The following is a 14,109-nucleotide window of genomic DNA, read 5'->3' as shown; positions in this document are numbered from 1 at the left end:
TTTTTCTGTGTTGGAGTTGTCTCGCAAAGAAATGAATGGCGTGCATCGGAATGGGGGAGAGAAGATGCCGAGCAATTGTTTTCCAGTGGGTCTAATTTTACTGTGTTTAAGTCTGGTTGCCCAGTTATCTGAACGATATATGAAATGTGGAAGAGGGTGGCAAAAACTGATGGGCTTGTATGAAGACGCATGAAGCCTGCTGGTCACCATAAATCATCTTTAAGTCAAGAAACCAAGCTTAAAACCATCAGCTACAATGTGTGGGGTACATGAGGTACTAGAAAGTGTTTAACTGAAAAATTGTCACTGCATGACCCACAGATTTAAACCTTATGTGGAGTGGGGCTTTAATGTACAAAATTATGAAGTATTTACAAACACAGATAAGCACAATACTGAGCTTTAGAGAAGCTAGTTTGGCAGTCTAACAGTTAGATGCCCGAATAAATGCCTGACAGCTTTTGTAAAGAACTCTGATAATTTGTGCTCAGTACACTTTTACAAACGCATCTTTAGGTGCCTAGAATGCAGCACTGTCATAGAATATATTGACACAAGATACAATAATCATCACTGCGAAAGACAAAGCTGACTTTTAAATGGCGTTCAGGCGAGTTGTGTCACCTACCTACCATTCAAGTGATCCATAATTGAAATCAATTTACCAGTTCATGGGCACAGCACCCAGAGATAGGAAACTGGAGTAACCTGATTTCAACGCAGTGTTCTTATCTAGCCATTTTTGCATGAAAATAATACAAAATTTTCCCTTGGTGTTCAAGCAATCCTGGCTAGATTACAGATAGGTTTACTTTTAAGATTCGAGTAAGCAATGAATGTCTGATGAGAATTTTGCATGAATTGTGTTTGCACAGACTGCAGGTGCATAGTTTGTAAAATAGTCGTGCAATACAGCACCATGCTAGCTCCAAGCTCTAAACTTCTACAAAGTAAAGAGCGCCTTTTTCCTCAAATTATAAGATGCTCTAGTCTTTAGGGGTGTTATTTGGATACACTAGGAGGCTGAGAAGCAAGCCTTGTTTCTGGTAATGATGGTATGTGCAATAATTGCAGTGAAGCAATCCTTTTTATATCTGAGTACTGAAGAGAATGTTCAGTGCCATATACTCGACTTTTCCTGTCGGCCTGAGTGCCGCATGTTCCACACACACGCCTCCGCCGGTCCTCTCACAGCTTTCTGCTGAAGATCTTTAGCCTTGGAAACTTCAGTGAAGTAAGTTGATGTGGTCTTCAGGCCTTTTCAGCTGCATTGTTAAAAAACACAATCAGAAGAATGAAAAATACTAGCAGTAAATAAAAGAGTACTGTGGTTCATAGAAATTGTATAAAAATAAAATTATGGGGAAGAAAGTCTGCAAACAGCGTACAAATAGAATAATTCAAAAAGAAGTTAGCAACTGAAATTTAAGAAACAAAATGATGCAGTTCTGTTACCAAAGATGTAACATCTTAAAAAACGTGTTTAAAACAACACGATAAAAATAATAATCATGCTGTTCCAGTCTAGTAAAGAAGGTCAACGACCCTAAAGAAAGGGCAAGTGCCTCTTCTTGTACCATGCTCGAGTTATTAGCCCTGAAAATATGCAGAAGCATATTCTTTCTCTAACAGGATTTCTTGATCTGAAATATCTTCCTAGTGGTACTTTGCAGTCTCTAGAGAACAGGATATATATCATGTAACCAGAAAGTTTCAAACTCTGAAGCTGGTGCCAAAAAAATGAAAAATAAATATAAAGAACTCTCTTGCCACCCATCCTACAACAGCGGTGCCATGCTCCCTTGAAACCTGGCCAGGTAGAAAGTAATGGGTGAGATACCATTTACTTTCCTGTCTGCCTTTTTATCTATTTTCTTGGCGCCTTTTTTTCTTTTTTTTTTACCCTGTAACTGGGTTGGAAGTACTTCGTCGAAAGGTAGACGCAAGCCAGACAGGCGAGCAGCTTGTGAATACGACGCAATACATTATTTATACTAACAAGCTTCTCGGTCACAGACTGCCTGCGGGAGCGAAAAAACATTTCAGATACTTGTTAAACAAGAAATTGTGAGAAAAAGTTGACATCAGTTCTACTACCATAACCATACACGAAAAATGCTCCCATTCTGACAAAAATAAAAGAATCGGCTTGCCTCAGCTTTCTTCGTAATCCTCTCCTGCAGCTGCTTCAGCCTGCAAGGCGCATGTTGCAGCCACTTTTTGATCACATCCTCTATTTCATCTTGGGTCGCTGAAAATATTTTGTTTGAGCGAACAGCATCTGTGCAGAATGAAAGAACAAATTTAGCATGATGGAACACTTGTAAAAAAAGGGCACAGAACGATTGATACTGCATTATAGCTTGTTGCGTCAGTTGATGTAATAGACAGGTGGAGTGTAAAGAAACACAGATGGTAAGGGATGGGCGCGGAGAGGCCTTTTTAAAGCCCACCCTCCAACTAATTACTAAATCTTATAAATAAAGCAGTGCCAGTCTATATCATTCTTTTCTCGCCTGTGTCCTCATGCTGTACGCCAACTTAATCTGGTGGACAGTATATCCACTTACACCAAGGAAAGAACGCACCTTGCTTGCTACAAAACTTTCTCCTGTATTAAAAATGGTTAATGAAAACTTGCACGTAGAGTGAACTTGCACATTGCTTCTGCAGTATACAATTAATTTGTTCCCTTTAATTTCAAGATTATATGCAAAGCTACAGTGAGTTATCAATTGTTGAATACACTCACTTTGCCTACCAAAGTTTAATGCTAATTTTCGGCTGCACTGTCAAAACAACTTTGATGAACAACATACCCTTTATGACAGCTGTCACATTCAGGTCTCGAAATTTTGACTTCCCTTTATTGCCCACCCAGCTGCAATTTTGGGCAACTGAGTCTTCCATCAAATACGTTTGTTGAGCATTTGGGTCAAGTATACTGACAGTTGTACTGTGCAATTGAATAGTCGTGATGAAGCGCAAATCTGTGCCTGTGTGCAGTAATTAGTTCTTTTGACGGTCTTTCATAGGCATCAGTCATGAAGTGGCGCTCTAAAGCTATGCTTGCTCTGCGTGTGAAGAGCCCTCAGACCATTTCTCCGCATCTTGGAGGAGCCTGTGGACATATGCTGCGTGAAACAGTCATCGAGATTACAACAGTTCACTTAGTTTTTCGTGTAATATTATAAGTAGAACAAAGTTTTAACTTACAAAAAGTAGGCTCCATTTTCACTGGAGCAGCACTGAAATGTCCTTTTCTTGATTTTGCCATTTTCACTTGCCAGCGGTCCTCTCCTTTTTTTCTGGGCCTGGAGCCTCGCAGAATTTTCATTGAAGAGAGTAACAGCCAGATGTGACCTAAAAAGAAGTTAAATATGAATGAACTTCTCATACTTTGTAAAAAAAGCCAGATGTGACCAAAAAGGAAGCACAAGATAAGTTCAGCTAATTTTACAGCAGTATATTTCTATCAGGATGGAAGGATTGTGGCAACTGGCTCATTGGGTGCCTACTTTATGCAAAAGTTGGGATTGAGTTACATGGCGGGCACTTTTTTTGGCAGATGTCAGGGTCGGCTCCTGTGAATCGCAATTGTAGGGTCTCATTTTACCTGGCCTGATAACATGAGAGCTCCAGATCAAGCACTGCACTAAGGAGATTGAAGTCAAGCCCAACTTCCATAAAAAGAAGGCACCCAATGCGTCCAGTAACACAGCAGGTGCTCGCTCTTCACATTAAAAAAAAAAAAAAGATGAACTTGTCTTTTTTCCAGACCTCAGCACTACACAATGAGAAAGACTGTTTTGAGGTGCTTGAAATTGGTCACAGTGAAATTTTTTCAGCCCTCCAGGGCTATTCCATAGCACGAACTAAAAGTGACTTGCTTATAATTATTGTTTCTATAAAAATTCAATCACAGATACGTGCTGGCATTTCCATCATATTAGTGCAGCAAAACAGTTCACGCCTATCTTCGTGATTTGTTGCTGTGGTAAGGCACCAGGGACAGCTTTAAATGCTATTGAACAGCACCATGTTCAAAACAGCAGCACGCGCTGGCTGGTACATCAACTGCGCATCACAACACGAAAGCTTTGGAGCGGTGCACCGAAGTTCCATTTTTCCAAATGATTGGTTTCATTGAATTGAGCCCACTGACTAATTTGTTCAAGAACTTCTGCATGTCAGGGTGTGCGTTGCCGAACCACTGTCCAGCTAAAACAGGATTCTGAAATGAACTGCCGGCGACAGTTCATTCAGCACAAACTGCAATGGCCACTGCAATGGATGATTTGAACACTGGACTTCCCATCTGTGTTCATTGTCAGTGTCAAGTCATCATGTAGCACATCGTCATTGCACAATTCTTCAAAACACAATCCAGTTGTGATGTCAGTTACTGCATCTGACCTTTTGCTCTTCATGTGCAATCCTTCTTTAAGGCTTTGTTTAGTTCTTTCAATAAGTGAAGTTAACTGTTTTCCTGGGTTCAATGTAACAAAGTACGAACCTTGGGCCTGTGTTTTTGACACCAGTTCTCTCATTCCACAATGAGAACATATTGTTTCGCCACCACATGTAGTCACAACCACTTTGCATACACTGCAAAGATACCACGTCTGAACAAGGTCCTTTTTTTCCGCGGACCACAGCTTCCTGAATTCGTATTTGTTGCGGGGCAAAACGTCGGTTCCTGTGATATTGTTAATAAGCACGCAGAGGTCCCCAATGCACTGCAAATGACATGGCCATTGCAATTGCCCCTGCCTTCAATGTGCTGAGGGTAGGCACCTTTTCGGAGCTAAATGCAGCGAACGCTGCTCCCAGCAATTCTTCGCTGAAGCTGTTCATATGCGGTGCTGTCTGCTACGCCGTCCGAAAATAGAGGTGCTTCTTCATCACCTACTGAGTCAGGCAGTCAGATGGGGCATAACTGTTCGTAACCGATGGAGCGCTACAAGGTCCAGGCAATGTAGAGGGCCACAGCGGGCTCTGACCTTGTTGCATAGTTTGCGCTGTTGGCAAATTGGCCTTCTTTTCACGCCTGCAAAAGGTCATTTCTTTTGAGTGCTTGCCATGTTAGTGTTTCCCGTACCAGCTACAATCTGCAGGATGACCAGTGCCCCAACAAAAATTTTTGGACTGTTTCCACGCCACAAAGCAGACACGCTGAATTATTCACGCCCTTCTTGCCTCGTCATGGAGGAAGGAAAAAAGGGCGTTCAACTATACTAGCTCAACTCTGAAATTTCTCCCGTGGTAGAGAAATATGATGCGAGGTGTTTCTTGGCTGTAAAAACGTATCGAGCGCCGATGTGCTCTGTAAAAAAAAAGCTCTACTTTACATAAAAACCCGCTGGGTTGCCGAAGACTTTTCCGTGCCATACATTACGACCAAATGTAACCATCGGAGACTCCGTATGACAATCTTTGTTTCCTTGGTAATGAGAAGTTCCGTCTTATAATTTATTAAAATAAGTTTGTTTTTAGGGGACAAATAATTTATAATTGAAATACTGTAATCAGTTTGCAGTGTGATTGAAATAAAATTTACATCCTACTGTTTTTATTAGGTGAACTTGTTTTGCAGAGACAGGTGGCTCCGCTTTGTTAGAACATAGATACCGTAATGTGTATGCAGACCTCCACATGTTTAGCTATGAAAAATTGTCATATGTTTGTGAAGCAAATCTGTTTTTATGGGACAAGTACTTCTGCTTTGTTAAAACAAGGTACCATTAGGTGCATGCAGACTTCCCCTGTTAACGAAGGACTATTCAAAACTATAACAGAAAAATGTTTTAATTATGTGCAGGTTCGTTTGATCAGTTCTCAGGCAGCAGGGTATATGTTTTTCATCGATATTTGCAGGATTTAATATGCCTGTGCAGTTATCGATTTTCTATAAATTAAGGATAAACACTTCTGCCCTACAAGAGTCATCTATATACCCAAATACATGGCGTTAAAGCAGACTGATATTGAAAAAGCGTAATCAGCACCAAAAATGCAATCACAGCCTGCAGAAATGACAGACACCACTGGTGTAAATAAAAAAAGGGTAGAAGCAGGCTGCATTTTGGAACAGCTCAGAGAGCAGTAATAAACCCATACTGTAAAACGTTTGGAGCATTGAAATGAAGTTCTGGAGCCCTAGGTTGAAACACTTTTGATACAATTTTATGTTCCTCATATGCAAAAATATCCACTTTCATTCCCTCTATTCAGCATTCAAGCTTTGCTGACTGTTTTGCGGCAAATCGTACAGCTCTGGTGGGGTCCATATTTCCACGGTTGACATGAAATTTAATGAATGACACGCATACCCCAACATTTCATGTCTGCAAAACATGCAGGAAAGCAGAGTAAATGCATGTGTTCTCATTATCTGACGCTTGGCAATTGAAGCAGGTAAGGACAGTGATATTTATGACCAAAATACATGCATAAAGATTTACAATACCCTTCCTGGCTTACAATGCAACCTTGACCTTGTGTTCTAAAGGCACAGAAAGCACTTGAAATCTCTTACAGGATAAGGCAGGACTGTCACATTGTCACAGCAGTTTCGTTCACATAAAATAAATAAAATTCAATGCACTTTCATTTTTTTTTATTCATGAAAATTAAGACAACCGAGTGCCTTGGTGCAGAGGGAAAAAGGTGAAAAAAAAATCCGCCTGAATAGGCCCTAAGCACCACTCGTACACAACAGCAGGGAATCGTTACACTAAAGAACAGAAACAATATAAAAAACAATGCAAATGTTTCTGGTACAAAAGTTTCCAATTTGGGCAATAATTTCGCGGTAAACAGGCCGAAAGTGATCACACAACAATGGAGTGCAATAGAAAAGGCTTATGAACTATATGTACAGAAATTAACAGTAAATAAAGAGGAAAAAAAATGAACATTCAATTGCTTGAACGAAAAAAAAAAGGAACACTTATGCATTTTCTCGAAAGTAATTTTTTGCCAGCTTACGAAAAGTGAAGAATGAGGAAGATTTCTCCATTTTATTCAACTCAGGGGGAGGGGAGATCAAAAGGTTTGGAATTTTCCAGTGTTTCCCCCTAGTTTCCCCTCCCCAGCCCCAAGTGGAAGCTGTTATGCAAGAAAATATTTTCTGCAGACTGCCTTTTCAGCTGCAGAAATCATCAAAGCCTCATTACAAGACAGACAGCTCAACCTCTGACCAAGCAGCACATTGTAGCACAACCACTACAAATCGGATGTTCTAATAAACAGCGCAAGGCAAAAATGTGATAAACAGCATTTCAAGGCAACAGATAATACTCGTCAGCGGAAGTATTAGCAGTGACCAAGCACAAAAATGCTCCAAATGATATTTCCTCACATAAGGAACCTTAAAAAAAGGCACCTCACATAAAACGAGTTACGTACAGAACAACAGCTCGGTGGTTCTCACAAGGCTAGTAAGAAAGATTACATAGATCAAGCTACTGGCACCTGTAACTTCAGTAGCCATCACATCACAGAAAATGAAACGTCAATGAAGAAAACGAACTGTGAAGGACTCACTTGGATCAAAAGTGCAGGAACGGACATGCTTCAGCATCTACCAAAGCTTGCTGTGCCAGCACTGAAAGTAACTGGTGCAATGCACACCACAAAGCATAAAAAACCTGGCAGCACGGGTCAGAAGATGACAAATAACAGCGCTCACGACTGAGTAGGCAAAATGCTGCCGGCACGACATGAAGGGCATAGAGAAAAATTTCATATGTATGTTGCACCAAATATGTCACAATACACCCAAGCTGCTGTGGTGATTTAGTAGCTATGGTTGTCAGCTGCTGGCTCGAAAAAAGAGTTTCAGCCCTGCTGAAGTGGTTGTTGCATTTTGGCAAAATGCTAGAGGCCCGTGCGTTATGCGATGTCAGTGTGCGTTAAAGAACCTCAGGGGGTTGAAATCATCTGGAGCCCTTCTTTCAGCTTAGTGGCTTTGTTACCAAGTGGCTGAGCACAAAAATGCCTGCTCAAAATTTTGTCAGGATTGCAACATTTTAATAGTGAAGAAATGACAGTTTTTCCTTTGTGACATGAGTGCGCAGCACTTCATCTACAAGTTACCTAAATTTATTTGATGAATTTCTGTGGTACTGCATCCCATAAGCCACATTCCAGACCATCCCTATTATGACCTCTATGCCTAATATTTTGAGACAAAATTACATGCATTTCATTACTGTCAGATGAGATGGTGAGGAAAATTCCTCAAGGTGCCACCTTCTATATATTTTTTTTGCTGCAGACTTCCTGTCACGCTGCTTTCGCAGCACTTGATTTACCTGCCGTATGTGCAGCAGCAGTCTCGAACGACAGAACTGCTGCAGTAGAGCACTATGGCAGGATTCTGAACAGAACATTTGTGCAGGAAGCCTGTTGCCAAGCACCTCACCAAGTGTGTGTGTCACACCACGCAGATGTGCTAAAACACCTATATTCTCTATGAAATCTTCCTCCATTCCCTTCACGGCTTCAAAAAATGACTCGGAAGGCACTGGCAAGTCACCAAAGAGCCTTCCTTGCTCACTATGAGCTTGGAGCATTGCTAGCTACTTATGGGAACCTGTTAGCGCCTCATCCTAACTCCTCAGGAACCGGTTACAGACGCAGTCCGAAGGCCGGTTCTTGAGGAATTGCTGCAGAAGAGGGGCTGCGAAGCAGTAAAGAGCATTCTGCTCCGCAGCGTCTAGGAGGTCGCCACTTGACGTCTCACAGGAACTGGGCACCTCTGCTTCATCAGCAGGGCTCAAATCTGGGCCAGTACCAGCACATGATAGGCGTACTAGCATGTATGTGCCCCGGACCTCGCAGTTCCCACGAGAAGCCAGATTAATCAATTTCCCAAGGGCAATGTGTTTCAGAGCAGCAATGAACTGAAACTCATTAGGATGTTCATTACAGCCATGCCTCCTTCTCACAGAGCCAAAAAGGTTCTCAAGTGGGTCCTGCTGCAGGCGACAAGTCAGGAGGCAAGTAAAGTCAAAATTTTGAGAGAGGTCTTCCCACAGCATGAGGACAGCCTGCACTGTGAGAAGCCAGCCACGGATTGTGTGAGGCTGTCTGGGGCTGTCAAATCTCCAGCTCTGAAGCCATTGGATTGCCTCACGCAAGAACTCCACATGCCCAGAGCCAGCACTGATGGCAAAGTCCATCTTGCCAGGTCTGGCGGTGGTGCTCTTGCTGTTGAGACAGTCAAATAGCTTGTCAATGCGATCAATGAATTCTGCTGTAGATTTGGCGGTCCCAGGCAGTTTACCCAAAGCAATCATGGTTAGCAGTGCCACTGCCACAGATTCGCTCAGAACTTGTGTAGCGAGCTTAACCTTCATGCTGTTAAAGGCCTCTTATAAATGTGGTTGTCAGTAAGTTTCCGTGCCAATCTCATTCCAATCGCGTCAGAGCTTTGATACAAGTCCACAATGTGTCTCCATTGTACAACATCACTTCCAATGTGAAGATTATGAGGGGCACGAAGGTTATTTCTTGTGCACTTGATTAAATGCGGTGTGTCAAACAAGAAATAAACCTTGCGTCCCTGCACAAAAATAATGGCCTTTCTGGAGACACATTTAATAACTCTGACAGTGTGACATTACTTGTCCCCTGATCACAGATTATTGCCTTGACATACAGCTCAGCATCATGGAGCTACAATCAATGCAAACAGCATCTGTTTGATCTCGACAGCATGCAGCTTTGTTTTAGCCACTGCAAACGCCAAGGGCTGCACCCATGGTTTTGAAATTCCAGAAAGGAGGGCGACAAATGCTGTGTTTGCAACACTCGGTGCCCTCTCTGTGCTGTTGTCTGAAAAGTCAATGACTGCGTCCTTGTTTTGGTCAGTAAATTTTGCCGAACACACATTTCATCAAACATGATTACACAAGCCCGATCCTTCAAAAGCCAATGTGAAGTTGCGTCTTTGAGTTCCTCAATAACTTTTGGAATAATTCCGGGTGTCATTGGCACCTCAGACAACCAAATGCGAAGGGACTTCGAGGATGGCAAAGCAAGCACTTTTGAAAAGCGTCGATAGGCCGCTGGGCTATGAAAGAAAGTGCTTAAAGCAAATTCTTTCATAAGCTGTGGCCACCTCCTCCCTTTCCTTTTGCGACCTTGGAGCAGAACCTGACTGTCCAAGAGCTGGTAGAACTCTGGAGTCAGGTATGACCTTAATGTTTCCAGGGCGTCCCTCTTGTTAACCTTCTTTGGAAGACTCTTTTGCATTCGCGATCTCAACAAAGCCTTCCGCTACCTGACTGTGTCTGACCGCAGCTTCGACATGACCCGCGCTGTCGATGATGTGAACACCTTTCGCTTCTTTCCGCGGCGAAGAGGTGTGGTAGCTGGAAAAAGAAACAATTTGCACTCAGTTACAAGTGGAGTAAGTGCGAAATTAGAACTGCACGAATTGCCATTCACTGTGTGATGATAAAGTATGGCATTTATATGCCAAAGGCTTCAATTATTTTGCAACTGCATCACTGATCATAACATCTTTCCTATTGTATAACACAGAGGTCATGCAGTCAAAATATTAGACAGTCTAGTGCCTTTATAGTGAACCACCTAGCACCTCCACAATTCTTTGCTATACAGGTCACGTCATTGTAAAAGTTGTCAATTATACTGAATCCTGTGTGTCTAGGTCATATAAAATTGTTACACTGATCATTTTCTAAAAGGTAGTAATATAGGCAAGTTGTCAAACAAGGCAGCCAATAACAGCCCATCCATACACCAGACAAAAAAAACAACAAACGAGCACCCATGCCGTTCGTGTGCTGTGTATGTGCAGTTATTCGTTGTCATTGAAATGAGGAAGAAAGTGAACTTGCACTGAAGCTGTCGGCCACCGATTTTGGTCGAGGTAGGCGTCCCTGTGAGAAAAAAAAGTACACTTCGAACAGCTGTCTCAAAACACTTTTTATTTTAGGTGTATCATACGATAATGCATGCCAAATCCAGCCTAGGCAGCAAAAGTGAGATTAACCCTTTTTCTTTTGGAAAACTGCGCTTACATCTATGTTGTGCATTCCAAGTTACTGCTACGTTCAAGTGCAGCAATTCAAGCAAGTGCAATTAACAGACATAAAAACCTCTAGGAATTAAGCATAGTGCAGCAGAGAATGTTTTTGGGCCTCAGCAAAATGAGATAACAATCAGCGTAACTGAAAATTGGTCTTCATAGTTTATTGTGAAAGTCCCAGCAGATAACAATTCTTGTAAGTGAACAACAGACAATCAACAAATTGTTTTTGAGTTTCTCAGAGTAACTGTTAAGTATATCAAGTTCCACAAACAGAAAGCATCAGGGCACAATTGCTATTAGGCATTCCTTACTTTGGCACAGTCCAGAGGGTCCTGGAAGAGATGTTGGGCCCCCATCAGCTGGCACCTCTGGATGTGGGGGTGTACCTGGACATGGGAGGGTAACATTAGTTCCCATCATGTTAAAATATGCCTTAGTACTGTTCACTTAGGCATAGCAGAAGGTAAAGGGTGTGTATGAGTGGACCACTGGTTTATCACACTCCAGAGAATGTTTGTTAAACTGGAACTAAACTAAGGGTAGGAAATCAAAAATTCCCACCACTGCATTAGACTTCCATGAAAAGTTTCAACAACCTAAACATAGCCATTGCATAAAATACTGAGTGATGAATTCAAATATCTGCTCAAGGTTATTACTAATGGACACAGTTTGCTGAAAACAAAATTGCCTTTCCAGAGCACAATAAAGGCCTATACTAACTGTAGTAACACTAGAGCTCCATAAACATGTCTAGTGGGAAAAGGAAAGGCAAACATACTTGCAAGTGCTCCAGGTGATCCTTGTCCTGAGGCCTGCTGAGGGCTGACAGGAGCACCTGCAAAATTCATTGCATAAGATATAAATCATAACAGGGGTGCCCTTTGCTCATATTCTATGGGCAACATAAAGCGGCAAAGATGCACCAAGTTCCCTCACAGGTTGTGCAATGTAATTTGCAGCAATGAAACAAATCCCAAATATTCTAGGTTTCTGCTCTCAAAACCTGAATTGCGTATGCATATCCTACATTCGCACACTTACTTTGCTCTGCCGGGCTCTCTGCATGGGCAGCTTCAACTCCCACAGATGGCACTGCAGATGGTCAGCTTGGTTTGACCGGGGTCTGCGTAGTCTGCCGCCCTAAAATGCGCCGCGCAAATGCGGCGAGACTCGTTGATCTTCTGCTTTGGCATGCCCGCCAACTCATGCCAGTCAGCAAAGTCGATGTATGCTTCGAACCTGTGGAAAGAAAAATACTGGCATTACTAACAATACCATTTTTATCTCCTTGAATGAAGCCAGACATCCTTCATTTTACACAACAGAATGCATTTTTTACACCCCTTTGTATTTTCTTATTACACATTCCTTTACCCCAGCAAAAGCATCATTAAAAAAAAATTCCCTCTGCACCTTATATACTATATTTTGGTATATACAAGTTTACTTTGGTGAAATAACTACATTTTAAATATTTGCGATTTTTTGCGACGGACTGAAGACAACAGGACAACTTGCGACACAGCTTTTAGCATTAACGACTCCAAAGATTAATGCTGGCATTACTTACAATACCATTTTTGTCTTCCCGAATAAAGCCAGACATGAAAATGAATTTTATGCAGAACAATGCATTTTTTCTACCCATTTTAATTTTCTTTTTGCACATTCCTTTACGCCTCGAGGCAATAACATTATTTAAAAAAAAAAATCCCTCTGCACCCTATATACTATACTTTGCTATATACAAGTTTGCTTCGATGAAATAACTACATTTGAAGTTTCTACGATTTTTCGCGACTGACTGAAGACTACAGAACGACTTGCGATGAGTTTTTAGCATTAACGGCTCCCTATTCTGCCGCTTAAAAGCTGCTTCATCACGAACTGCAGATACAAAAATACGTACAGTACTTTCCTACAATCGCCTATAAAAAAGAATACTTCTTTATTTAGGTAAAAAAAAAAACTCCGCACTATATTTATGGCTTTGCGTCACTGCACGTATGAAACGAGGGCCTGCAGGACACAAGATTACATGTAATCATCGTAGGCACAGGTGCAGACGAACTTTGCAGCTTTCACGGCAATCTTACACCTTTCAAAACAGATATATGCTACTTTCTAGTGTTTAAAATTGAATGCCTGGCTGTCTGCATATCGATACGGTGCGCTAATTGTTTGATAAATGGAATAAGAACCAGTAAATGAATATAACGCTTACCTGTCGTCTTTGGGCACTCTGAAGAACCTCAAGGTGCTGTTTCGGCCGGTGTTGGGGCAGCCACGGACGAAGCATTTGTGGTGGTGGCTGGACATGCTTGCACCAGTATGACTGAGCTAGCAGCAGCGCGCAGCTTCCTGTGATGGCGATGGCGATTCGGCTTTTCCTTTCAGATCGGGTCGCCCTTGCGCGAAAGCGCGGTGTAGCGAAAAAAGAAAGAAAAAAAAACTAGCGTACGCCGATGGCTGCCAGGAAATGCGCGACGCAGAGCTGTCAGGCACGTGGCTCGCCCTGGCTAGGCAGGTTTCGTGCCGAGCCATGTGCCGAGCGCGGCGGCATGGGCGGCGGCAGCGACGTGGAGGTGAAGGGAGGCATGTGGAGAAGAGGGCCTGTGGCCGCTGCTGCTCGGCCGGCAGAGGGTGAAGGGAAGCGGGCTTGAAAAGACGTGGAGGCGAAGGGAGACCGGTGTGGAGAGGAGGGCCAGTGGCCGCTTATAAAGCGGAGACTGGAGGTCAAGGGAAGCGGGCGTAAAAAGGGCCAGCTACCGCGCATTAGCCATGGTGGCTACTCTCCCCCTCCGAGACCAGCCGCGTCGCCCCGCTCGCGTGCGCCGGCTATTGGCGCGTTCGTATCATCCGCGAAGGCTTCAGAAACTTCGTATAATCCCAAATCATAGCGTGTTCTATATAACATAGACCATCCAAAACACTTTTGAAATTCGTATCATCGCAAAATTCGGATACCGTAATCGTATCATCGAGATTCTACTGTATGCTCTCGGCACGACGGTCTTTCCTGAGTCCACTTTTGGGAA

The 14,109-nt window shown here is 42.6% G+C and overlaps 1 protein-coding gene and 1 long non-coding RNA gene across 3 annotated transcripts in view; one reads left to right on the top strand and one right to left on the bottom strand.

Moving 5' to 3' along the window:
* Positions 1 to 14,109, top strand: part of LOC146188966 (uncharacterized) — a 76,026-nt gene that overhangs the window by 47,549 nt on the left and 14,368 nt on the right. The gene's annotated exons all lie outside the window — the stretch shown is intronic.
* On the bottom strand, positions 11,320 to 13,386 carry LOC146188967 (uncharacterized). Its single transcript, XR_014707613.1, has 3 exons — positions 12,113 to 13,386; positions 11,850 to 11,906; positions 11,320 to 11,454 (listed from the first exon to the last, which is right to left on the bottom strand). It is a non-coding gene; the product is annotated as an uncharacterized LOC146188967 (long non-coding RNA).

The sequence above is a fragment of the Amblyomma maculatum genome, chromosome 5 (assembly GCF_055883805.1).
Source record: "Amblyomma maculatum isolate TAMU_Amacu chromosome 5, ASM5588380v1, whole genome shotgun sequence".
Taxonomy (NCBI): Eukaryota; Metazoa; Arthropoda; class Arachnida; order Ixodida; family Ixodidae; genus Amblyomma; species Amblyomma maculatum.
Note: the sequence above shows the minus strand (reverse complement) of the source record. Positions and strands in the feature narration are given on the sequence as shown.